We start from the raw sequence: 26,464 nt of genomic DNA on the forward strand, positions 1-26,464 counted from the left end.
TTAAAACTAACCGTGTGTGTGTATATATATATATATATATCAGGCTGGACAGAAAGATCATCTCAATCTCAATCACAGTATCTTTTTCTGGGTATTATGACTGCGATGAATTTTGATGCTCAGGCCCATTAAAACTTAAGTCAAGAATCAATATTTAACACAGCCAGCATGGTTCCAGATTTGATAGAATCGATAAATCTCTCTCTCTATATATATATATAGATATATATATATATACATACCGATTTGAGTCCTCTCTCAATTCCATACTTGATTTAGCCCATGCAAATCCTTTCACTCATCGGAATAGAGAGTGAATCTCGTACCTTGCTCTTCGGATTGCAAAAACTTAGAGGAAGGAGGAGACCTTGAAGATGCTCTTCTCTCTCTCTCTCTAATATTTTTATTTTCAACTTGACATTTTTTAGAGAGGTTTAACCCCTCTCTTCTTATACTGAGGGAGACTTCCTCACTAAGGGGTGACGCCCCCCCCCCCCCCCCCCTCTAAATGGATAAGTATTGTTTAGAGGTAGAGTTCTACCAACTCTACTAAAGGTAGAACCAGAGTTACTGGAAGCTTCTTAGATAGGTGGGAAGCTTGCTTCAGAAGCCCGATACTCTAAAACTTGATGATAATCTTGATTCTCTCATGCTTCTCCTATGCTTTTCACACACTTCATCTATTCTTATATGTTCTCTCACGCTTCTCACTCACTTTCATGTGCTTTCTCTAAATTAGCAGTCATCATTTTTAGATTTTGTTAAAAAAATAATTTTTACACTAAAAATTATGAAATTTAAGAATAGTCACTTTTATTTTAGTTTTTATTTATGTTTCATTTTTATTCCCATTCAATTCTTATATTGTTTTTTATTCCTCGCTTCCCGCTTCCGATACATTTTAAAATGCAACGCTTCTCGCTTTCGCTTCTTGTATCGTTTTTCGCTTCTCCTTCCTAGTTTGGCAACTTTGGGTAGAACTCTATCATCTATATATATATATATATATATATATATATATATATATATATATATATATATATATATATATATATAATGTTTCTTAAAGTTTTAAATTTTCTTTATTTTAAATTAGTCATGGATGGATTATGGGTTTGAGTTGGACCCGTGATCCAAATCCATATCCATTTGGATTTCAACCCATTCATTCATGGCACTAGTTAATGTGGATCCTAAACTAGGTCCAAATCCATATTGACATCAACCTGAATGTATATAGGTTGGTCGGCTTTTGATCCGATTGAAAAAAAACAAAATAAAGGCCGGTCTAATTTAAAAAATGCATTTTCTGAACCAACCCATGTCCAAAATCGCCAAATCAGATCTCCTACGAGATCTACAGTTCATAACGGATCTGACTAGGATCCTAGTTCCATTTAACTCCTGAATTTAAAATTATTTTAACCTAAATTTTGCTTGAATTTTGCTTAAATTTAAAAGTTAAAAATAAATAAATTTTGCAAGTGTTACATATCATATATAGTTATCTTCAATGGGCCTTGGACCAGGTCCAAACCCACATTGCCATCAGCTCATATTTATTATTTTTTATTTTTGATATATTAAATATAAATATTTAATTAAAAATTGTATTTTCAAAATTAAAAATATAGGGAAAAAATTACGAGATATTACACACAAGACATGGTATTCATATATGTTATGAACATTGCACAAGATTTCTCATTTCTTTTTCCTTTTGCAAAATGTTTGATGAAGTAAAGGGAGAAACAACTCAAGAATGTGGCTTAATGAGCGACATCCTATGCTGACTGAAGTGTTTTTGCCGCTAATAAATCATGACTTGAAAGTTGATACATTGACCATGTTCATGACAAGAACTAAGCCTAGATAAAATGGCAATATAGACACACAATGACTAGAAAGGGGAAAAAGAGAGAAATTCTTCAAAGCACCACAATCAACCAAAACAGAGCCTTCCAGACAAGAAAGTGCAATGTAATGATAGATGCATTCTTGAAATGCCGCAATTAGTGCCTGTATGGCATCAAGTTTTCCACATCATGCCCTCATAAATCCCACTACATGAACACGTTAGCACCATACCCCAACAGATGGTGTTTTTTCCCTACTTCGTTTCAGCCAGGTTAATATCAGATGATACTAGAAAACATATGCACATGCACACACATACACACACAACATGAAAAAAAAAACAGGAGAGGTGAAGGAAATATATATAAAAGAAAATAGAGAAATAGATAAAAAGAAACTAAGGAAAAAAAAACAATACAAAATGTAAAGTACCAATATGAGTGGGTAGGTTATGACAATTTTTATAAAAACAACCTGTCACATAGGTGAGGGTGCGGCGACGCAGCACTTTAAAAAAACTTGGGTGCAGGGATGCGGGAGGGTATATATATATATATATATATAATTTTTAACTGTTAACAGTAACACTAATGAAATAAAAAACAATTGTCATAATATCATCAATTCATAAATGCAATAAATCAAATTAACAATCTACAATTCTATTCTTCATCATAAAAACTAACACTACAATTAAATCAACCTAAATATATTATGAAAACAATCAAACAAGTAAAGCAGGGGAAAGAGGGAGGACGTGCCCTACTACTAATACACTGATATTACATTCCTTAACAAAAATGCCTTGTAAAATCTGGATTATGTTAAACCCTATAGGTTATTATAATATCTAGCCTGTTATTTTTCCCAACACTTTGATCATGTGTGAGAGTTGCAAATTTATTTTGAAGAGAATAATCACTAGCTACATTATACTCAATCATGAGTTGTAAATTAGAAATAGTGCAAAACTCCAAATTGTCCTCTTCTGCTTAACATTAGGACATGGAGCTAACGATAGCCCACTTGAACTTTTTCTTTTTCTTGGAGAAGCAACAGCCCACATGAACATAATTTCACTGATTAGTGGATATGTCCAATGCAGGATGAAGGGACTAGGTTAGTGTTTTTCCAAGACAGTGGGACCCATGCATTTCCCCATGTTTCTAGTAAACGTGGGAAAAATATTTAAGTTGAGCTTTTTAGTCAGTTTTGACCCATTTGTCCATAAAAAATTTGTTGGATGCAGAGAGTGTCTTTTTTTTCCATAAAAGTTTTATCCTACTCTTTTTTTTCTTCCAAATATTTTCCCAGCACGGTAGAGGCAGAGAGGAAGAAAAGAGGGTGATGGGAGAGTGGCCTCAGCCACCCCCTTCCGGCATGCCTCAGGAAGAAGAGGAGGTTGGGGAGAGAGAGAGGTACTTCAAGAGAGAGGCAGGGCGGGGCTTCACAAAAATATATATTAAGATATGAACTTTATTTGTGTCCACGTGTTAATCTTAATAAACCAAGTACTATTTCGTAAACAACAAATGTAATTGAAGCAGCGCTGCAGCAGGAATGTTTTTCACCAGCTTCGGAGTGATACCTCTGTAAAATCCACGAGTTCCCTCGAATCTACGAAGAAATTTTCAGATGGTCTCAGAAAAAATATGGAATTTGGCAAAAAATCAAAGAAACGCATGAATACCAGCTCACCTCATGGTTTCTTTGATTAGCTGCAAGAATATTTGGAGGAGCCATCACATATGGGCCTTTGCTGCAGCCAATGAGCAATGTCATCCTTATTTGTCTTGAAAGAAAAATAAAAGGATATGCATGATAGCTAGAGCAAAGCTTGTTACCGGAAGTCGTGATCACATGACCTGAAAGATGAACAGAAATTAGACACGTTATATCATGAAAAAGACAGAAGAATTTGAATATACAAATCATGCCTGGGAAGGATATGTCAGCATCATAGCCGCGAGTTTTAATATCCCCCTAGCATTGCATAGTCAGCAGAACTCTGCATAAAACATCAGCAAGATCATTTAGGTATGATGTTGTGAGCTTGCATAAAGAAAAACATCTAAATAGTTTTCCTATTCCTGCTTTAAGAAAAAATTGATAATAAAATCTCCAGTTCAAAACATTTTGCTGACATTGAAAGCCTTACCTTGGTAAGCACAAAGTCAAGAACCTTCTGCACAATCTGAGTTCAATAGTTCTGGGAAAACTAGACTACATATGGTAAACTCGAGTTTATGTACACATGCACGTGCAGACACATACACATACACATGGGTGTGTCTGCAGACACCTCAAAGACAAAGCACATAAGGGCTCCACCAAGAAAGTTTAAAGATCAAAATCTTCTACTTTTTCATGAGGTAAAACATCACAATGCATGTAAAAACACAAAAGGGATTCACCCAATCACTTCTATTTAGCAACAAGAAACACCTTCACATCATGGAGACACTAAGCATATGATACAACACAGGATATTTTCTGGAAAAATGAAAAGAGAATACAAAAATCAATTTCAAAAGTATCAGACCAGAAAATCCAGAATATCACCGGGTTTGATGTAGAGGTGTCTGAAGCTGCAATCTTGTTTTAACCAGCCAAACAGGATTTGTAAACAGACATACCTGAGAATGGCATTAGTAGTCACTTCATCTGCAATGCAATAATCATAACCTGGAAAAGATTTTAGTCAAACTTACAAACAATAATCATAAACATATAACATACTGCAACATATATAAATATGTGGAGAATGAAACTGGAAGTGAAGCTGGATGAATGAATAAATATAAATAATATTTTGATGCAGTATAAAACAAATGATTTCATGGCGATGAGAATCCCTCCAACAACCTTTAGATGCACAACCAAGACTTGCTGACTGGATGAAAAAAAATGCATCTTTTTATGGTGATCTTAAATACCAGTTCATGAAACGCCACCTAGTGTACCCAAGAAGTCTAATTCCCTTTGTTAACTAGAAGACCATAATTCCAAGCTTAGGATACTTGGCAGTCCTCACAATGTCATATTTGGGTGTATCCTGACTGGCCCAAATCCAGCACCCTCTCTCTCCCCTGCTCACGAACAATACTAGGAACATTAATGGAGATGCTGGGAGTCAAAGTAGATGAAATATTCATATTCTCCGTCTGAAGCCCTTTTGAAAATGAGTCCCTTTTTTCCATTTTTGAATAAAGTGATTTAAGAGGATACAAGGGAGTGGGGGTGGCAATTGGGTCGTGTTGGCGGGTCAGCATACCTCAACACGAACTCGACCCGTTTATTAAACGGGTCGGCTGTGGCAAACACGAACCCGACCCATTTATTAAACGGGTAACCCGACACGACACGGTTAACCCGTTTAATAAACGGGTTGGGTCGGGTAAACGGGTTAGCGGGTGGGTCGGGGTCGGGTAAACGGGTTGGCGGGCGGGCTGGCGGGCTGGCGGGTCGGGTTCGGGTAAACGGGTTGACCCGCCCGCCTAACCCGTTTATTAAACGGGTTGGCGGGTTGGAATACCCCTAACACGAACCTGACCCGTTTATTAAATGGGTTAGGCGGGTCGACCCGTTTATGACACGAACCTGTTTAAGCCAAACCTGAACCCACCTAAGAGGCGGGTTGGCGGGTCGTGTCAGGTTTTGCCACCCCTACAAGGGAGCATCAAATATCAAAGGAAAACTGAAGCGGTAGAAGTTTCAGAAATTGTTGAAGTCAATGGCAGAGATCAAGGTTGTGAGTAGCGTATCGTTACCCATATTGGTCGAGCACAAAGTAGCACCATATCGTATCATGTCGTAAATTTTTAATAAAAAATTCTAAAAAATCCAAAGAAATCAAGAAAATCAGAAAAAAAAAACAAAAAATCTAAAAAAAATCATAACACATGAAACAATGATGAATTGCACAAAATACAACCATAAAATCACATTTATGTCTCTATGAGCTACATAAGACATCATCAAATATCAACTAATATAGAATCATAGATAATGTTGCATGCATATCTCACAAGAACAATACCACAAGACTCATACTTTCATATTATATAAACAAAAACAAAATAACCAAGTTTAAGAAATACGATTAAAAAAATGATATGTACCATACCATATCATACAATATGTATCATACTGTATTGTACAATACAGGGGGTGTATCGTATGATACACTTGATACAGGTATGATACACACTTGTATCGAGATACGGAGTATGTATCGTATCGTTTTCCCCCAAAGTATCATACCATATTGTACGATACAGTATGATACTTACAACACTGATGATGACATCAACACCAATAATGCAGATGTGAAATTAATGTTTCCGTGTCTGAAAAGTACAGCAAAAGTGAAACATATATAGAAGGAAAATTAAAACAGTGAAAAGACTTGATGAAGAAGAAGAGTTAAAGAAGAGAGGAAAAGAACTTGGGCAGCAAGAAAACAGAGAAGAAAGAAGAAGGTAGAATAAAAGATAACCAAGAAAACAAAATTTAATTGTGAAGAAAGAATAAAGTGAGAGAGAAAATGAAGAGAATGAGAAGGATAAGAGAAGGAAGAAGTAAGAAGAGAAGGAGCGCGGGATAGATTAATGAAGCACAAAAGAAACGTTTAGAGGCTCTGATACCATAATAACTTTGAGAAGAGAAAGAAGCTTGGAATACCTTGGACAAGAAGCATCAAACAACTCCAAATAACTGCTTGTGTGTGAGGCAAAACACAGCAATTTTTTTTAATACAAAGAGCCCTAATGGGGCAATTCACCCACAACTGACATGTCATTCAATAGTGTTGTACCAAAATAAGAAAGATAAAACCTAAACAATACTTTTATATTACATCCAAAAGAGAGATTAATAACAGAAATACCACCAGATGTGGAACCCAAAGAATACTGGCTGCATAAAAGGATGATAGTTTCCCTTGTCACTCGATCAATACTTCGCTACAGTCAGGAATATCAAACTGACTGCCTTGCAACGTGAGCTCTATCATTAGGAAGAACTCTTGGTAATGTTACACACTAAGTCACAGGGATTCAGCCAACCAGGTGCCGCACCCGCATCGACGCGATGCAGACCCTGGGTGCGGTCAATGCACCCAGGGTCATTTTTGTCCAGTTTTTAGACTTTAAAAAAAAAATCTGCCCGATGAAATGGGCTGCGGAGGGGAGGATTAGGGCAAATTTTTTTTGCCCTAATCCTCCCTTCCTTTCCTCCCGACCTCTCCTCCTGAAGCCGACGCCGATCAACCTCTTCGTCGGACCCCGACGTCGCCGCCGACCGCTTCGCCGGACCTCTCCTCCTCAAGTACTCTCTCCTCTCCGACTCCCTCTGCTTTCTGACAGAAATCATCAAAATCTATTCACAAGCAAGAAAACTCAGAGATGAGAGAGATAGGGTCGTAACTGATCACGTATTCCCTTAATGAACAGTGAGGGAGGCGTGATCTGATTCTATTAAATATAAAGTAATAACCCTAATACATTATTTACAAGAATGCCCTTATATATCACATGTATTTACAAAGGTGTCTAATATTACACGTTGGGTGTCTAATATTACACAATGGGTTGGATCTAGATCCAGACCCATATAAGAAATATCGTACTCTAATAGCCCCCCTCAAGTTGTGCATGATTTTGGACCATGGACAACTAGTTCCTCAAGAACCAGAATCTGCACTTTGTGAGCCCTTTAGTAAACAAATCGGTCACCTGATCTTCTGTTCAAACATAATGGGGCTCAATCTCTTTTTCCTCAATCTTCTGCCTAATAAAATGTTGGTCAATCTCAATGTGATTAAGAGATATCTGAATAGCACTCTGGTTATCACAAAGGAGAAGACAACTAGCAATCGACTCTCGTAAGTCCATCAACAAATGTTAAATCCATGTGACCTCTCTTGTAGCAACAACCATCGATCTATATTTAGCTTCTGTACTAGACCTAGCCATTGCCTTCTGCTTTCTGGTACTCCAGGAAATAAGATTAGCACCAAGAAAAAAGTTATAACTTGTGAGTGACTTTCTATCATGATGCAGGGCAGAAACGGACTCGGATCCATACAACGTGACCCAAGCCAGGGACGGGATCTGCACTTTGGGAATCGGATCCAAGCAGCGGATCCAATCCAGATATTGGTTCCAAGACATGGGGAAGAGGTCTTGTTACGTGCCAACTCCAGATCCAACAGCACATCAGAGCGGCATCGGGTTCGGGGTCGGACCCGATACCCGGATCGGGCGAAAAGCCTTTGAAAACCCCTCTAGGGTTCCGTGCACAAGATGGAGAATATTCAGAACGGGCAGCAGCCGAATTTCCTTCAGCAACTTTTTTCCTATTTTTTTTATCCCTTTCCTGCAGATTTCCCTTTTGCATTTATTCTTTTTGTCTTCACGTCTTTACCTGTTATGTTTTGTCTACTGTTATTTCACTTATCTATTGTTTATTTGTACGGCTGATTTCCATTGCAATAAAGAAAATAAGAAAATCAGGCCCACCGTTTGTGGTGGTTTTTCCCTATTCCCTCTTGTCATTCTTCATCGCACGATTGTGAGGATCGCGCCATCGGTTCTCAACAACCCACAACCAGCGTCTTCCCATTTGGGAACGTTGGTCCTGTCACGGCAATAATAGCCTCAACGTTCGGCACGCACGCGGCAGCGGCAGATCCTTGCGGGGTGATTTGTTCTTTCTGTCGCTGTGCCGAAGAGCAGCAGGTTGGGTCCGGATATCGCTTAAGCGTCGCATCCCCCTTGCATCAAAGTCTCTACAACTCGATCCCCGATCCAACCTATCCAAATCTGGGTCCGACGAGTAGTTTAGGAATAGACCCGATCCACATCCAATCGGACGAATCAACCCAATATTATTATACCAATCCGACCCAATTCCTGAACCAGGGCCAACCCATTAACCTGTCTCTGATCCAAAACCCAATACCGTATCCGGCTCAACTCCACTATCCTCACCCGACCCATAACCCAAACCCATATTATCCCATTCCTACCCACCTAGAGCCCGAGACCCGGGAGCCCCATCCCCCTTACTTTGGACCTCCTGTCATACCGGTGCCACAACGCCGGCCACAGATGGCTCCCGCCCATGGGCCAGCCAAACCGAAGCAGATTCAACAGGGACTGGCGCGACCAGAGCGCCGACAACAGGTCGTCGGCATTCCTCAACCCCAACAGCCAGGCGAATAGGACCGCAGAGATGAAGCAGTGTGGGATGATGACACCTTCTGGAACGAGCATCCTGCAGGAATGGTGGAGTCCTGACAACAGAGAGCACCAGAGCGCCCCTCCACATATGGGGTGAAGTTAGAGCTTCCAGAGTTCGTAGGTCGATTCGATCTGGAGCAGTTCTTCGATCGGTCATATGTCATCCAGTTCTTCTTCGACTACCACGATGTCGCCGAGCACCGTCGTGTCTCCCTAGCCTCTACCCAGTTGAGAGGTCTCGCACAAACATGGTAGGTGGAGTTACAGAGGTCGAGGGTGCGACAGGGATTAGAGCACGTACAGACTTGGGAAGAGATGCAGCGGTTGATGCAGTCTAAGTTCGTGCCGTCAGATTACGCCGAGAGAGCCTACAAGTACCTGACCCTGCGTCAAGGCACCAATACTGTGGCGGATTACACTGCTGAGTTCCATCGACTTTCCCTACGAGTACAGATCGAGGAAACCGCCCGCCAGCAAGTCACGAGGTATATTTCCGGTCTATGTCCCGCTATTTCTAATGACTTGTGCACCTACCATTTTTTCGACTTAATTTTGTTTCATATTGTCTTACTTGTGCACCTACCAGTTTTTCGTAAAACTGGCCCATTTTATGGGGGCAGGTGACGATTAGGTTTACCAGACGGTCGATGGCGTTATGCAAGATAGCACAAAATCTCACTCCCTCTGCTCATAGTTTTGCATCTTGGTTACCAGTTTTAGTTTTGGGTTTTTGTCTAAGGGGAAACCCTAATTTTGTACAAATTGAAAATTATCTTTAACACATATGGTTCACCAATTGTATTGCTAAATTGCTTTTGTTATTGATGATGGGGGGGGTTCGCGCTAATGCGCCAAAAGTTGTCAACTTGTCTTTCTTTTCAAAAAAAAATCATTTTCGGTGATTCTTTAAAATAAAAACTCTGAAAAATGAAAGGTTTTCTAGTATTTTCAAAGGTCTATAAGTTTGAAATTTTGGGGCGTTAAAAATTGACTCTTTTTTAATCATCCACCAGTCTTGCCTTCACCACCAAATATGTAGCATACTTATGTTGAGACAAGTTCAATCCCCTTTGTGAGTATGTTATCTCTAGCCCAAGAAAATATTTTAAACGCCCAAAGTCTTTCATCTCAAACATGTTGGCCAACTTCTTCTTGGTCTCCTTTACTCTTTCCATATCATCCCCCATGAGTATCATATCATCTACATAAAGAAGTAATATGCATTTTCTGAGTTTAGAGGAAGACACAAATAAGACGAGGTCATGATGACTCTACTTAAAACCAAGTAATTTCACTGTTACGCTCTGTGAAGTCTACAAACCCTACTTTCTAGATCTGAATATCCCTATGGTAGTTTCATATACACTTTTTTTCCCAGATCTTCATATGCACTCATTTCTTCAGACATAGCGCTTTGTCACTCCTCTTTTCCTGTTGCCCCTGGATAAGACTCAGGCCCAACATAAGAATGAATTAATGCTAAAAATGCACGATGTTGAGAGGAGAAAGACTTGTAGAATACAAAACGAGAAGAAAGAACTGAAGTTGATGAGGATTAGGGAAATAAGATAAAAACTCTAAATTTTAGTGGTCGGATTCAGCTGACAAAGGAATAGGATCACAATTGGCCTCTTATCTTTTCTCTGACTATTCCTCCACTTGATCTAGAAAAGGGATTTCAACCACATCTTCATATCTCCTTGAGTAGGTCTGCCCAAACTGACTAAAACTGACTATCTCTGGGTTGAACCTGCTCCCCTTGAATCTCCACTATTTCATTCACACCTTCCTTTTCACCAAAAGGAACCAAGAATGATAAGTCAGTCATTTCTTATCTTTTCTCCATGTTGGCTGAAATATAATATATCCTCATGAAAGACAACATGTCGGGATACCCACACCCTCTTTTCAATAGGATCATAACACTTATAGCCCTTTTGACCATTTGCAAACCCAAGAAAGCAACACTTAACAGTTTTAGGAGACAACTTATCTTCATATCTATCAAGAAACGGAACAAAACATATACATCCAAATACTTTCATCACATCATAATTTGGAGTTTGTCTATACTATTTTTGAAAGGGAGATATACCCTTAAACACACTTGAGGGCATACAATTTATTTGATAGATACTTAGTTGAACTGTATCTGCCCAAAACACTTTGGGCACCTCACCCCAAAAAATAAGAGCTTTTGTTGTTTCCAGGATATGCCTATTCTTTCTTTCAGTCAATCCATTTTGTGCAGGAGTGCAGGGATATGATCTTTAATGAACTATATCTTTTTCCTACAGGAGCTTTTCAAATGCACAATATATTCACCACCAGAGTCAGTTTGAAAAGTCTTAATCTTAGCAACAAACTAATTTTCAATCATAACACAAAAATTCTTAAAGATTTCAAAAAGTTCACTTCTATTTTTCATAAAATATAACCAGGTAAATCTTGTACAATCATTTATGAAGGTAACAAAATATGATGACCCTACTTTTAACAAGACTGGCGAAGGACCTCATACATCAGAATGCACTAGATCAAAAGAACTTTCTGATTCTCTATCACTAGACCCAAATTATAAGACATGACCCTTAGTCAACCCACAACTCTCACAATCTTTAACATGATTTGACACAATTAATTTAGGCTTACAAAAACTTCTTGAAGACACAAATTTTTGTAACCTAGAGCTGAAAATATGACTTAATCTCTGATGCCACAAAACAGACTCATCTATGACAGACACTCTAAATCTAATCTCAGGCTTCTTCTGCTCACTCATATCAATCCAGACTAGGTAGTATAAGGTTCATCTTCTATGGTCAATCTCAATCTTCTTTCCTGATAATTGATCTTGCACGACACAACCAAAATGAGAGAAGGTAACATTACAATTAAGCTTGGTAATTTGTCCAACAAAAACAAAATTCATAGCAAGAGATGAAACATGGTAAACTTGAGAAAGATTAATCTTACTACCGAGATAAGAATCAAAAGTAATGGAATATACTTTTGAGATAGACATAGAAGAACCATCTGCAGTGCGAAAAACGTTACTGCAAGGTTGACAGTTGGTTAGAATAAGCTCATGGGATATCATATGACATGAAGCCCCTGAGTCTAGTAACCAACCAGAGGAATAACTTAAGATACCTGATAAAGCAGTACCAGAGAAAGATACAGGAGTAAGTAGAGGAAAGAGCTACGGTTGATTGGGCAAGAAGTTGCAACTACTGAATTTGCTATTGCATTTGTTGTTGCACCTTTTCAAGTAAAGTTGACCACCACCTAACGATTCTGGAGATCTCGCAGCTGAAAGACCAACAGACTGGGTGTCAATGTCAAAGTAAACAGCTTGGGCTTTACGCCCTCACCATTAGAAGATGTTGCATAGACTCCATCTTCTTTTTCTTAAGAATTGATAATAATTTTTTATATGACCAAAATTCTTACAATAATAACATTGAATAGAGCTCAAGTCACCTCTCCCTCCAAAACTCAAATCACCTCTTCCACCAGCTCTTCCATCACATGTGCCACTCAATTGCCGAGAAATTGCCATGACATTGTTACCAAATGAATATGTTCCAAGAGACCTCATCTTAGTCTCTTCTGCAATCAACTCTGCTATGACCTTGGTGACAGAAGGTAAGTGAGAATGATGCAAGATGGCACTCCTTGTTTTATCAAACTTTAGCTTGAATACCATAAGAAACTCAATAACCTTATCAGTTTCTCTATATTGGTCAAGATGTCCTAGACAAGTTTGACATGAGGTACACATCTCACACTTCGCATATTTTTCACATTTTGTTTGGCCCTCCATAAGTGCAAGGGCATCCCAAATTCTTTGCATATCCGAATAAAATTCTTCAATATTTTCTTGGCGCATACTCCTCGATTCTTGAGTGAGTTGATAATGCCTTGCCCAATTCTCTTGTTTGTAGACTTGCCTGAGGTATGCCCAAACTTCTTTGGCCTCTTGAAACTTGAAAAGATTCATAACTATTCTTTGTTCTACTGAACTCAGAATTCACGCCTTGACCCTTGCATTATTTATAATTTATTCCTCTATTGCTTTGTCAAAATCAACACTAGTGGGCTTGGGTTACACCTTCGAGCCATCTAAGTAGCATCCAAGTCATTTTCCTACTATTACCGTAGTCATAAAGTTTGCCCAATACGCATAGTTTATTCCGTCAAGTTTCATGGGAACAATCTGTATGCCTTCTTTCTCCCTACCTCACCAACCCCCAAACTACAAAATTCATAGTTCTTGTACACAAAAACAACAAAGCACTTCCAACCCAAGAAGCCAAACAATGTGGAACACGTACAACTCCAAATATACTGCACACAAGCAAGAAATAACTCCAGCGAGATTCATGAATTCACACTTTTGTTGTCTCACAACTATGACCCCAACATAACCAATGTTGTGAATCAGACTCAACAAGCAAAGTAAGACCACAACTCCCAAAAAAACCACAAACGTCTCAGCCAAACCCAAAGCAACTCTAGAGTCGATGAACCCGATAAACATAAAGTAAGATAGTCCCCCAAGAAACTACAACTCCCAAAAAAATACCAAGATTCATCACAAAGCCACTTGCACACCGGCTTTACACCAAATAACTATGACCCAACACTGTAACATAGTGAATCTGGGCCAAAACAGAGAGAGGTCAAGGCTCAAAAACTTTAGAACCCAGGTTACCGCCAGCTAGAACCTCCCAAAACTATGATAAATCTCTCTCAAAACGAGAGATAAAGCCATCACAACACCACAACTATGATTCTAGGTCAAAAACAATCCAAAAGCAACAAACAAGGGCCTCAAACACCTACCCATTCACTCGAATTGAGCAAAAAACTCGAATCTCGTTACTGTTCACGACCCTTTTGAAAAATCAAAAGAAAATCCATACTAAATCGACTATGCCTCCGATGAAGATAATTTTTTATCCACAAATCATCTAAAATCATGATCTACTTGATGCTGCCTGAAACTCAACTGTTCGTACAGCTGATGATGATGTCAACAACCTCTTGGCATGCCAAATGATGCATACCTTGAAGCCTAGAATGAAGTCCTCTCCCTTCCAGCAAGGAACCCTAATTCCCTTATTGATTCAATATGGCTCTTATACCATATTGATTGTGCTAGGGTTGGACAAGATTCAATAAGAGAGAAGAGAGAAGTAGAGAGGAAACACTAAAGCTTCTTTCTGTATAGAGCAAATAAAAGCATTATGCTTATCATGGGGGTCTACACCTCTATATACATACAAGGCAAATAAAAGAAAAAGTAATAAGGCCAAAATGCCCCTAATATAAATGCTATATACAAATGAACCAAGATTAAAAAGGGGCAGTACCCATATGGTAATACAATATATTACATAATTCTTAGCATGTGTTTTTGGTATTAATATTGGCATATTGGAGATAGTGTAGAGACTATGTGTGTGTGTTGTTGTACACATTGTTTTGGATATCGGTTCACTGATATTGTTTTCTTGTACAACACTATATTTTGTAGTTGGGGGGTTGGGTGAGATATGGAGAAAGAAAGAATTTTGATTGTCCCAATGAAGCTGGATGGGACAAATTATGCTTATTGGGCTCATTTTATGACTCGTAATAGTTGGAAAATACTTGGAAGGTACTTGAATGGCTCAAACGTGAAACCCAAAGCTCAATGATGTTAATTTTAACAAAGCTATAGAGGAATGAGATGTGAATAATGCAAGGCTTAAGGCTTGGATACTAGGTTTAGAAGAACAGAGGATAGTTATGAACATCTTCAAGTTTCAGAAAGTCAAAGAAGCTTGGGCCTATTTCAAACAAGTCTACAAACAAGAGAACTGAGTCAGGCAATATCAAGTTACTCAAGAATTAGAGAGTATGAGTCAAGGAAGCAAGTTGATTGAAGAATTTTATTTTGATATGCAAAGAGTTTGGGATGCACTAGCACTCATACAAGGTCAAACAAGATGTGAAAAGTGTGCTAAATGTGAGATGTGCACTTCATGTCAAACACGTCTGGGGCTTCTTGATCAACATAAGGAGATAGCTAGGGTTAAGTTTCTCATGGCACTTCGACCAGAGTTTGATGGAGTGAGGAGTATAATATTGCATTGTCCTCTCTTACCCTTAGTCACCAATATCCTAGCTGAATTGATTGTAGAATAGACCAAGATAAGGTCTCTTAGAACCTATTCATCCAGTGACAGTGTTAATGTAGTTTTTCAGTAGTCAGGTGGTAGATTTGATAGGAGACATGGTGGAAGAGTGGGAGGAAGAGGTGACATGAGTTCTGTTCAGTGTCACTATTGTAAGAACTTTAATCACATGAAAAACTCTTGCCCAACCCTTAGGAAAAAGAAAGGTGAAGTTTATGTAGCATCTTTTGATGGTGAGGGCACTAAGCCCAAGGATGATCACACTGATATTGGTGATCAGCCTATTGGTCTGTCTCTCGAGAGAGCCTCAGAAACATCAGGTGGCAGTCAACTTCAGTTGTTGGAGAAGATACACCGACAGATGCAACAATAAATCCAACAATTGCAACTCATTGCCCAGTCAGTTATAGCATCCCCCTCTACTACTCTGTCTTTTCCTATGGTATTGTTTTCTCATGTATCTCAAGTCACTCCTCAAGTTGGTTAATAGACTCAGGGGCCTCTTGTCATATGACAGTCAATGAGCCTATTTTAACCAATTGTCAACCCTGCAATAGCATTTTTCGCACTGCATATGGCTCTTCTATTACTGTCTCAAAAGTCGGTTATGTTACCTTTGATTCTTATCATGGCAATAAGATTAATATCTCTCAGGTTTATCATGTTCCATCACTTGCTACGAATCTTATTTTTGTTGGCTAAATTACCAAGCACAATTATAATGTTACTTTCTTTCATTTTGATTGTGCTGTGCAAGATCAGTTCAAGAAAGAAGATTGGGATTGGCCATAAAGAAGAGACTTGTACTACTTGGTTTGGCTTGACACGAGTGAGCAAAAGAGATTATAGATGAGTTTGTTTTGTGGCACCAGATACAGGGTCATACTAGCTCTAGGTTGCAAAAGTCACTGTCTTCAAAAAACGTTGGTGGGCCTCAGTTAGTGGTGTCTAATCATGTTAAAGATTGTGAGAATTGTAAATTGACAAAGGGTCATGCCTTGTCATTTGGGTCTAGTGATAGGGAGTTTGAAAGTCCTTTTGACTTTGTATATTATGATGTGTGGGGTCCTTCGTCGGTCTTTTCAAAAAGAAGATCATCATATTTTGTTACATTCATAGATGATTGTACAAAATTTACTTGATTATATTTTATAAAAAATAGAAGTAAACTTTTTGAAATCTTTAAGAGCTTTTGTGTTATGATTGAGAATTAGTTTGCAGTTAAAATTAAGACACTTAAAACTGACTCTGGTGGTGAATATGTCAATTGTGTATTTGAGAAGTTCTTGCAGGAGAAAGGTACAGATTATCAAAAATCTTGTCCCTACACTCCTGAGCAAAATAGAGTAGCTGAAAAAAAGAATAAACCTGTCACCTGGGTACGGGTGCAGGTGCGAGTACAGAGGCGTAGCTAGGGGGGGCAGGACTGGGCTGTAGCCCAGTCCTGCCTCCCGAAACAGTTAATTTTTTTTTTTTAAAAGCCCAGTCCTAACCCAGCCCTGATTCCATATGAAATAGATTTTTATCCATTTTTTAGCCCAGCCCTGACTGCAGCAAATAGTTTGATTTGTCCATATGAAATAGATTTTTATTAATAATTGTAGCCATTTTTTATTTTATCTCAAAAAAATTTTTCCGGGGGCGCTGCCCCCGAACCCCCAACTATCACACAACTTCTTTTTCTACACCCCTGTTTGCCCCCCCCCCCCCCCCCCTCGCATGAATCCTAGCTACGCCCCTGTGCAAGTACGACACACGGCAATTCCAAAAAAGACACGACTATATATATCACATAAATCAAAATAAACTAAATATAATCTAAATATATATATGTTATATCTAAAAATATATTATATACTAAAATATAATTATAAATTAAATACAATCTTGTATGTATGGAAGGTAAAATGGCATGTTCAGGTGTCAATGCATGTCAATACAGGGATACACATGTTGACACGGGTACGGAGGGCAAAATAGAGTGTCCAGGTACCATAGGAATAGACATATCTTGGAGACAGCAGTGCCAACATGATACTGAATCCTCATTCCAAAAATCTCAAGTTGACTTTCACAAGCTACAAGAATAGACTTATCTATCAAGGAACAACAACTTTTAACATCTTTCTATTCTATAATAACTCTGTAATGATAATCAAAACAATCGGTTCTAACTAATAAAAGAACTTCTCTAACTACTGTCTTTAGGTCAGCAGTCATGCAGAGGCCATCCAGGTTGCGTTTAGAAAAATGTTTGGCATACCTTCTTCTTCAACAAGTTGGTCAAGGGATCTCGCCTCTATGATGATAATGAAATTCAAATAAGGGTGGAGAAAACCTACCTAATAAACGAAAACAGCAAAATAAGCAAGAATTAGAAGCACTACTAGAAGGATCAATGAATGTATTTAGACAACTGCTATCAAGCGAAACATTGGAAATGAGGAAGGCACCAGCTTGTGATGTAATAAATTAGCTTCTTTGTTGACAATACTAATAGTAGTCCTTTTCATACTATATTAATGGGTAAACCTCCACTGCAAGCAAGCTCAAGCTAGTAGATTCATTATAAATTATCACCATTATAATCAGGAAATAAAGAACTTCAGATTCAAAAAGATAAAGGAACAGACAAAGTAATATGCAGTTAACTCTCAAACAAGTGGAAAAGCAGGAAGAAACAAATTACATGAAGAAATATAACCCCCAAGATAAGGTTGAAACAAGAACTGCAGGACCCAAGCCAGCATAAAGCCCCTTAAGTCCCTGCAACACATGTGTACCATTACTATAGCATATTACAATATCAGTGCCTCTACTGATATGGATCAATAAAAAACAGCATCATGTGCAAGCAACTAACATACAACTGCTGACATGAAACTTTGTCCACTGACATAAGGGTTGGAACATGCACATCAGTGTGCACATATAAATAAGTGTAAACATCCATACATACACATACAATGGTACAACATGGAGGTTTTCACTTTTCAGATAAATAAAATCAACAGCCACTAGTTACAACAAGAGATTTTGTCTGACAGAAAATAAGATGAGATATTGCCAAAAAGACCAACAATACGAAACCCACCCATGGAACATATGCTCAAGGAACCTCAATAACCAGTTATATATTTAAAATCAAGGTAAAAAGAATCAATAAGAAAAAAATGTGTGTAAATTATGTCCACTGCTACGGGAATGAAATGACGGATTAGGATGAACAAGTACAACATTCAAGATGGACAGGAATGAAATAACAGATTAGACTGGACATGCATAATTTTCATGGCAAAGGACAAAATAAAAGAAAATGACGAATGATTGTAAGAAAACAAAAGGAACAGAAACCAACAATTTAAAGGCTTTACAAAAGACAATTTTGTGGACATGTTGAACAGCAGTAAAGGAGACATTCTATATTTAGCTCCACAACTTGTAGTAATTTGACATGTAGTGAAACAGGACCAAATAATGCATAATGTATACTCAACACTAAATGAAGCAGACAACAGATTTTCCCAAAACAGGTTCCTATTAAGCTCATCAGCAAAGAGACACAGAGGCCCAAAGAGATAGTCTTCACTAGTAAAGTCAAAAAATATAAATAATCCGAAGAATTGTTATGGAGAAGGATCTTTATCCCACTGATCTCCTTGTCTACACATGGCTCAAAAAAATCAGATATAGAATGATGTCATGGTGAAGCAAACAGACAGACACATCACAGATCAAAGAAGTGGCATCTTCATTTTCCGGATGCCAAGATGCCAGTTTGTTGAGTAACTCCAACCAGGTCGCTATTTTCTTTTCTTTTAGGTTTCTTCTAAACTCCAAGGCCCTCCCTACACCCTTCTTCCAACAATCTTTATCTCTAACCTTCTTGCCTTTTGAGATATGTAAGGCCAAACATTCAGTCGATGGCTGCATCCTACCCCATTTGTGATGCCAGAATTGAATCTTATCACCCTTTAGCTTGATACATAATCTGCACATGAATTCCTAAAAAGACAACAGCTGAGATCTCTATAATGACGATGCCAACTTCCATTTCCTAGTAATGGTCAACTCCCGGGGAATTTCGCAGATATTATAATTTTGTTCTTAACATCTTAGCTCGTAGCCTATTCTTCGAACACAAAGCCCACCACCACTTACCAAGAATTTGGTATGGAACGCCAGTTAATTCATCTGGATTGTATTGTTGTTGAGTTGCTTCATAGAATCATCTTTGCTGTCTTCAAACAGGATGATCAGTTCAATTGGATATTTTTGGCACATTGCTGCTGAATCACTACCAATTCATGATTGGTTTAGACTCATTCTAGGCTTCTAAAAGAGATGTATTGTGTTGGTGATTGGTGATTCAAACGTTGGAAGGAAGAGGATGCCAAGATATGGCTTGCCATTTCTTAACCATCTACTAACTATTTGGAGCTTTTGAAGTCTATGAATATCTGAAATCCGTGATCATCAAGCTCATTCTTTTGCTCGAGTTCATACGCCTAGTTTGAACTGAATTTGAAGGGATAGACCTCCAAAATGGGATACCATCTTGCAAGTATATACTCATGCTTCATTTGGGCAACTTAGTACCTAGTGATTGCAATCAAATCTCCTCTTTCTTAGATCATTCATGAGAAGGGGGAAAACAGAGGGACTCTTAAAAGAACAAGAAATTACTTGAAGAACCGATTCATGGGTACTTGATAATACAAGATCACAAGCAAAAACATGAAATTTAGTGATCCACCAACATCAGAGAAAACGAACCTCAGCCCGTGCAATGCTGTATATCGCGTGTGCCGTGTTCTTATACGAAGGAAGCACCGCTTGACGCCCATCATTCGCTACAAACCATCAATCAAACAAATTAAGAAAAATAAGAGAGAGAGAGAGAGCACCTTGGAATCTTGTACGCACAACGTCAAGAGGGTGCAAAGAAACGACGGTGACGAAACCAGAAACGGCGCCGGTGGTGGCGTTCTGCCACCATCCTCCTCCCTCTCCACCACCACTCTTCGCAGAAGACATACACCCAGGAGAGAGAGAGAGAGAGAGAGAGAGAGAGAGAGAGAGAGAGATTCACGTCATTCTTTGATACTCTACCGGGTCATCCGTCATCTCCTCCTTTTATTCGGGCCTCTCATTCGGACCCTATCTGAACCCAAGTGGGTCCAGATCTGGATGAAAATTCCCTTTCACTGTCCGGCTTAGGGTCCAAATTAGATGGGTATTTGATGACCCCAGATCTTAAACAGGTGAGGATTTTAGACCATTGGATTCAAAAAAAAATCTCAGGCGAAGTATGTTTGGTTCTGGCCTACATGCTGTGGGTTTGGACTTTGGAGCTTTTGAGGATCTCAAATACGAGGATTTGAAACCACTTGCTTAAAAGCTCATAGTTTTATGGGTTTTTTAATGGGTCCGGCACACAGTCCATGGTGGGGATTGACTCTGTGGGTTATGAAATGTCCCCTTTGTTATGACAGTCTTGATCTAAGTCCAGATCTCATGTAGCTCGATCCGGATTAACAAATTTAACAATTCATTTTTGAAAAAAATTAAAATGGCACCAAACTACCTAAATTTGTTGTAAAAAAATACGGTTTTTTGGGGGAAAAAATAGAAAAGCTCCAAACTTTTTAAAATTACCTGTACTTACTGCCAACTCATCCTGATACATCTGAAATAAAATCTCTCTCTCATTAATCAGTATTGACATTGATACTCGATACACCCTATCAGGCATACTCAAAATACTAATGCAAAACTTTCGGACACAGCATCAAATGTTTAAGAAACCTGTCCCACATACCATTAACTGTAGAAACTCATTTCTATTACATTAAAAATGAGTATCAAGTTCATTTTTGCCAACATCTAACACTTTCCTTTTTTTCTTTAATTTATTTTTTTTAGCTCTCAAAAATATTAAAAAAAGGTTCTAAGAGGGGTGAAACATGCATCCCCATGAGAAATTTGTGGTGAGTCCCATATGATATATGCCAAGTAAAACCTTCTTTCCTATCAAAATTAACAAATGCCCCTTGGGTGAACAAGAACTTTGCTTTGTGAGAAATTGTATGAATTACATGAGAATGGGGATACCACTGAGGGGTCGCCCATGTGGCCAATGGGATGGCTGTGAAGGTGTTGAGATGAAGGCATCGGATCTGTAACGCTTCAGGTTTTTCGAGCCCTTTATTATGGTATTTATTATTATTATTATTATTATTATATATATGAGCTGTTATTGGGATTGGTGCTCGTTGAAATTTGGATCTCCATTATGTTGAATTTGGGTTTGAATCAGATCCATTGGGATTTGATAACATGGTCATCCTTCTTAAGAAAGATTACGGCTTTTTGGGCAAGTGACATGCCCAGAATTTAGTATTTAGGGAAAGGGTATTTTGGTAAAAGGATATGATGGGTATTAGCTGAGTTGGATTTGGTTTTATTGGTAGGGCATTGATGTGATTATGTGTGCAACTAGGGGCATTTTGGATATGAAAAGATTAGGTGCAGGATTTAGAATGTTTTGGGGGGGTATTTTGAGAAGTTTTCTTTTTGTTGCAACAGCCAAGTGGCCCCATCTCTCTCTCCTTTTCATGCCACCTCACCCGCCTTTCCCTTGTACTTTTATTTCCTCCCCCTCTTATTTATTCTCTCCTTGCGTACACCCCCCTCTCTCTTGTAGGCTTTCTTCCTCACCTCTTCTCTCTCATTCTACCACCCTCTGTTAGAGGGGCGAGTTTCAGTATATTCGAAGCTTGAGGCATGTTTTGGACTAATTATAACATGAAATCTTATTGCTTTTGACATAATTATGGTCCATAACTCCGTGATTTGCTTGCTAGCATTCAACATGTCAGTAGATATCATGCTTAAGATTAGATAATTGTGTTTAGAAGGATTTGCCTTTGGAAATTAGTATTTTATATTAAGGATTTTGTGTTTTCCTATTTTGAATTCTGGCATGCTTTATAATTTCTAATTTCCTACTTGATTTGGGGATTTGAATATGTTGGAACATGTTGACAAGATGTTGATTTTGGGAAATAACATACATAGGATGATATCATGCTCTAAAAATTAGTTTTTAGTATGCCTTGTGTTTTTATGAACATGTTTATGATTTAGATCAAATGAATCTTGTATTTTGAAGAAAAATCATGATAGAACAATGTTGTTGTGATTATTGAAGTATATTCCATGTCTTAAATACTTGAAATTGTTGTTCTAGCATGTGAAATACATGTATTTTTGGATGATTTAAATCTGTCCTATACGTGGGACGTGCTCTTGTGTTGCTTTGGTTGAAGGATATGTTAAAATCCATGAAATCTGGAATATATCTATATGTGTATTGATCTTAGCATATGTTGTTTTTTGAAATTTTGTATAACTCGATGTATATTGATCTTAGCATGTGTTGTTTTCTAAAACTTTGTATACATAGTTGTATCTATCTTAGCACATGTTGTTTTTTGAAAATTATGTATATATATATATATATGCATATATATCTGATTTGAATCAAGCATATATTCTGTATAAATCGATTTTGAGTCGTAGCTTATAAATCTGATTTGAAGCATATAAATCTGATTTAAATCATATGTAAACCTGATTGAACCCCAACCTGGATTGATTTTGATTTTTTTTATATATGTGCACATGCATTTAAATTCCAACATGTATTATATGCTTAGAAAATATTGGAGTTGATTTTATTTTATCATGAATTTCATGATTAATATAAAAATTTTGGGTTTGATATTTTTGTATTTGTTCTGAGACCTAGAATGTAGCATGTCCTAGGTTAATTTTAAACTTAATTTCATATTAGCATGCTTTATATTCGTCTCTAGCCTAAAACATATATATGCATGTTAGAATTGGATAATGAAATATGCTTAGAAGTTTTTTAATATGATGCATGTTTGATTATAAGTAGAGGAGGACATATATAATTATTTTGGTAGCCTTGAGGTTTTGGCTTGGTCTTAAGGACCCATTTGTATAATGATTTATGCATGATTATATGTCTTGCGACATAGTGGATGTGCATGTTGTTTTGCTATTCTAGGCACACATATGCATGTGTTGTGATGAATAATGAATTAAATTGATAGCATATATGCATTGGTTGTGGACCCTAGGTTTAATCTTTGTTGTTAGGTGTGGACCTGAAGGTATCATAAGTGTGCGAGATGGCTTGATTTTTTGCCGGTGTCATATTGGTATGATGTGGTGTCGGTTTTATACTAATGTCGTGATAGTATAATGTGAGTTGGTTGTTTGTCGGTGTCATAATGGTACAATGTGAGATATGAGTTGGACATATCGACACCTTGTATTCTTCTTTTATGTTTTGTTGATTGATGGTCGACCCCTGCTAAGTCAAGGTCAACTTCTGTAGATTGTAGATCAACCCGTGAGTTATGTGTTGACTCTTGGGAGGCTCGAGTTGTGTTTTCTTAGTGTTTAGGCTGGGATACGAGTTGTTTCACTTGAAAGTTGATAGATTAACCCAAAAAATGGATCGTAGAGAGCTAGAGGAACTCGATCTTGTTGTGAAATCTTAGATTTTATGTTAAGAGGTTGGGATTATGACCCAATGTTGTGATTCTTGGATCTTATGCTAGAGGCATGGATTATGATCCGATGTTATTGTAATTCTTGGATATTGTGATCTTGATTTGTGTGTTAAGATTAATGAATTTGTTACTTAATCATATCTAATTTGTAATTTCGTGTTGAGAGGCACTGATGTGGATTGTGAGGGTCCAAAGAGGATCGAATTGGTGCAAGAGTGCACTATATGCAGGTGTGATGTGTTGTCATGTTATTCGTATTGAGAGTTTGTTGAGTATGATAATGGGTTGTAATGTATGATCCATGGATGACATAGCCCATCGATGGGTGTTGACCCATGTGTGTTTGATTTGTGTGTGTTTACCTAGTGCATTCGGAGAGGTGGTACCATGTTATGACACAAGGAGTGTGTGTGTGCGTGATGACTTCCGTACTCTTATAACATGTTCCTCAGATCAATATGCCGCACTTGAAATTCTAAATACTAGAACTAGCATAATGACCCCTCTTCTCAGGATCAAAACATGATAGATGTATATGTGTGATCATGGTATTGTACCCAATAACTATATGGAAAGATTGAATAAGATATTCACACATATTAATGTGTGTATATGATCATAGCATGGATTAGTGTATTTGGTGCATTGGACACCTAAGGGTCTACTCAATTTGTATTGGAGGTTGAAACCTCTGAGTTTAACCATGAAGGATTTGGAGTTTGTTGTAGTCTAGGGTCAACAATGGTGTGAGAAGGTTGACTCCTAGTAGGATTCAGTGTGGCCTGAGAGTTGACCTTTGAGATGAGAAAGTCGACCTCTCTTTGATTCAGGTTTGTGATTTGGACCTGAAGGTCGGCACCTAAGTTGGGTGGGTTGACTCTTCTTTGATCCAGATAAGTGGTTATGTGTTGAGAGTCGACACTGGTGTGTGAAAGGGTTGATTCTTTCTAGTTCAATTGAGTAGTTTTTTTTCTATGTTGAGGTTCGACTCTTAGGATAGTAGGGTCAACACCTCTTGTGATCTTCTCTTTCTGTTAAGTTTGCTTGACGGTTGACACATGTGTGCTTGAGGCTCAACTCATCCTAGTTCAGTTGTAGTTTCTTTTCTCTGTTGAGGGTCGACTCTTAGGATAGTAGGGTCAACACCTCTTGTGAACTTTCTCTTTGTGTTAAGTTTGCTTGAAGGTCGACACCTGTGAGTGAAGTGTTGATTCTTTCATTCTAAAACTTAGGTTTTCGCTTGTTTGGCGTTCCAACCACTTTTGTTGTGCAGTGCTAGCTTGTGATCATGTTGAGTGGTTTAATTATACTCAGACCTGTGGGTTATTTCACTCTTGTTGTTGATATGTTTTCAGGGGGTCAACTGTAGGCAGATGAATGGTACAACACAGAGGTCTTGAGGAAATCTACAACACTAGACCTGAGACTGCTTCTGGGTGCTTTGGTTTTTTGGTACTCTATTGTGTACATATGATATATTTTGTAAACCTTTACATTGAGAAATGAATGAAAGTAATTTTTATGCCAAAATTTGGGTATGATTGGGAAAAATGTTTTGGGTATTGACCCAATGACAAAATGGTACATTAGGATTGGCTTAAGGTCGATGCCAAAATAGTACATGGTAAACAAAATATTGGCCTAATGTTAGTGCCGAAATGGTACATCAAAGAAATGATTAAAATATTGATTTTCCTAAAGATGCGAAGTGTTTAAAAATTTATGGTCCTGGTTTGGAACCAGTGTTTTGAAAAAAGTCGGGGGGGGGGGGGGGGGCTTAAAGGTAAACTCTTTTGTTGCGCTTGCCTTTCAAAAAAATAAAATTTTAAAATAAGTTTTCTAAAAAAAATTAAGGCATTACATGATCAAACCCCATTTGTGCATGGGTCTGTCTGTAGCTTTCAGAGGTAGGCCACGTAAGGCAAGGTGGTCGTGAGGCCCCACCCACAGTTTTCCTTGCTTTGGCAAGGGTTTTTCGTTATTAACAAATACATGGGCAAGGGTTTTTCGTTATTAACAAATACATGAGAACGGGGATCATCATGCCCCATTTTCGTTCGGTCATTGTTAGGACCCTCAAAAAATCATATTTTTTTGTGTTTTATGCTCAATCTGAAGTGTTAGTTGTTTATCATTGTTTACTTAATAGAGAACATGTATTTGATTAAGCATCTTATTGCTTAGATATGTATTTTAAAGAGATAGAAAAATCAGCAATTGATATTATACTAAAATTTGAAGATAAAATATGCATATTTTTCCATAAAATCAATTTGAAATAAAGTTTGTTTCATTTTTTTAGAGAAAAATAAAGTGTGTTTCATAATAAATTAGCAATAATAAATATATCTAATGATTCATATTCAGCATAAAATACCTAAAAAATGAATTTTAAGAGTCCTAACAGTGACCTAACAGAAAAAGGGGCAGGGTGATTCCCATTCTTGAATCACATTTGTTTTAAAACTCTTTTACATGAAAGCAATCATGTTGTCGAGATTCACATCAATCACGATGGAGGAACAAATCATTCAACTAGTCGACCCCTAGTTGAGTTCACCAATATCTT

The 26,464-nt window shown here is 37.9% G+C and overlaps 1 pseudogene; it reads right to left on the reverse strand.

Annotated features, from left to right (window-relative positions):
• Positions 1-3,333: 3,333 nt before the first annotated feature.
• Positions 3,334-20,351, reverse strand: LOC149831580 (folate transporter 1, chloroplastic-like; annotated as a pseudogene).
• Positions 20,352-26,464: the final 6,113 nt, after the last annotated feature.

Source organism: Nuphar pumila, chromosome 7 (genome assembly GCF_984573655.1).
Source record: "Nuphar pumila chromosome 7, dmNupPumi1.hap1.1, whole genome shotgun sequence".
In the NCBI taxonomy this organism is placed as follows: domain Eukaryota; kingdom Viridiplantae; phylum Streptophyta; class Magnoliopsida; order Nymphaeales; family Nymphaeaceae; genus Nuphar; species Nuphar pumila.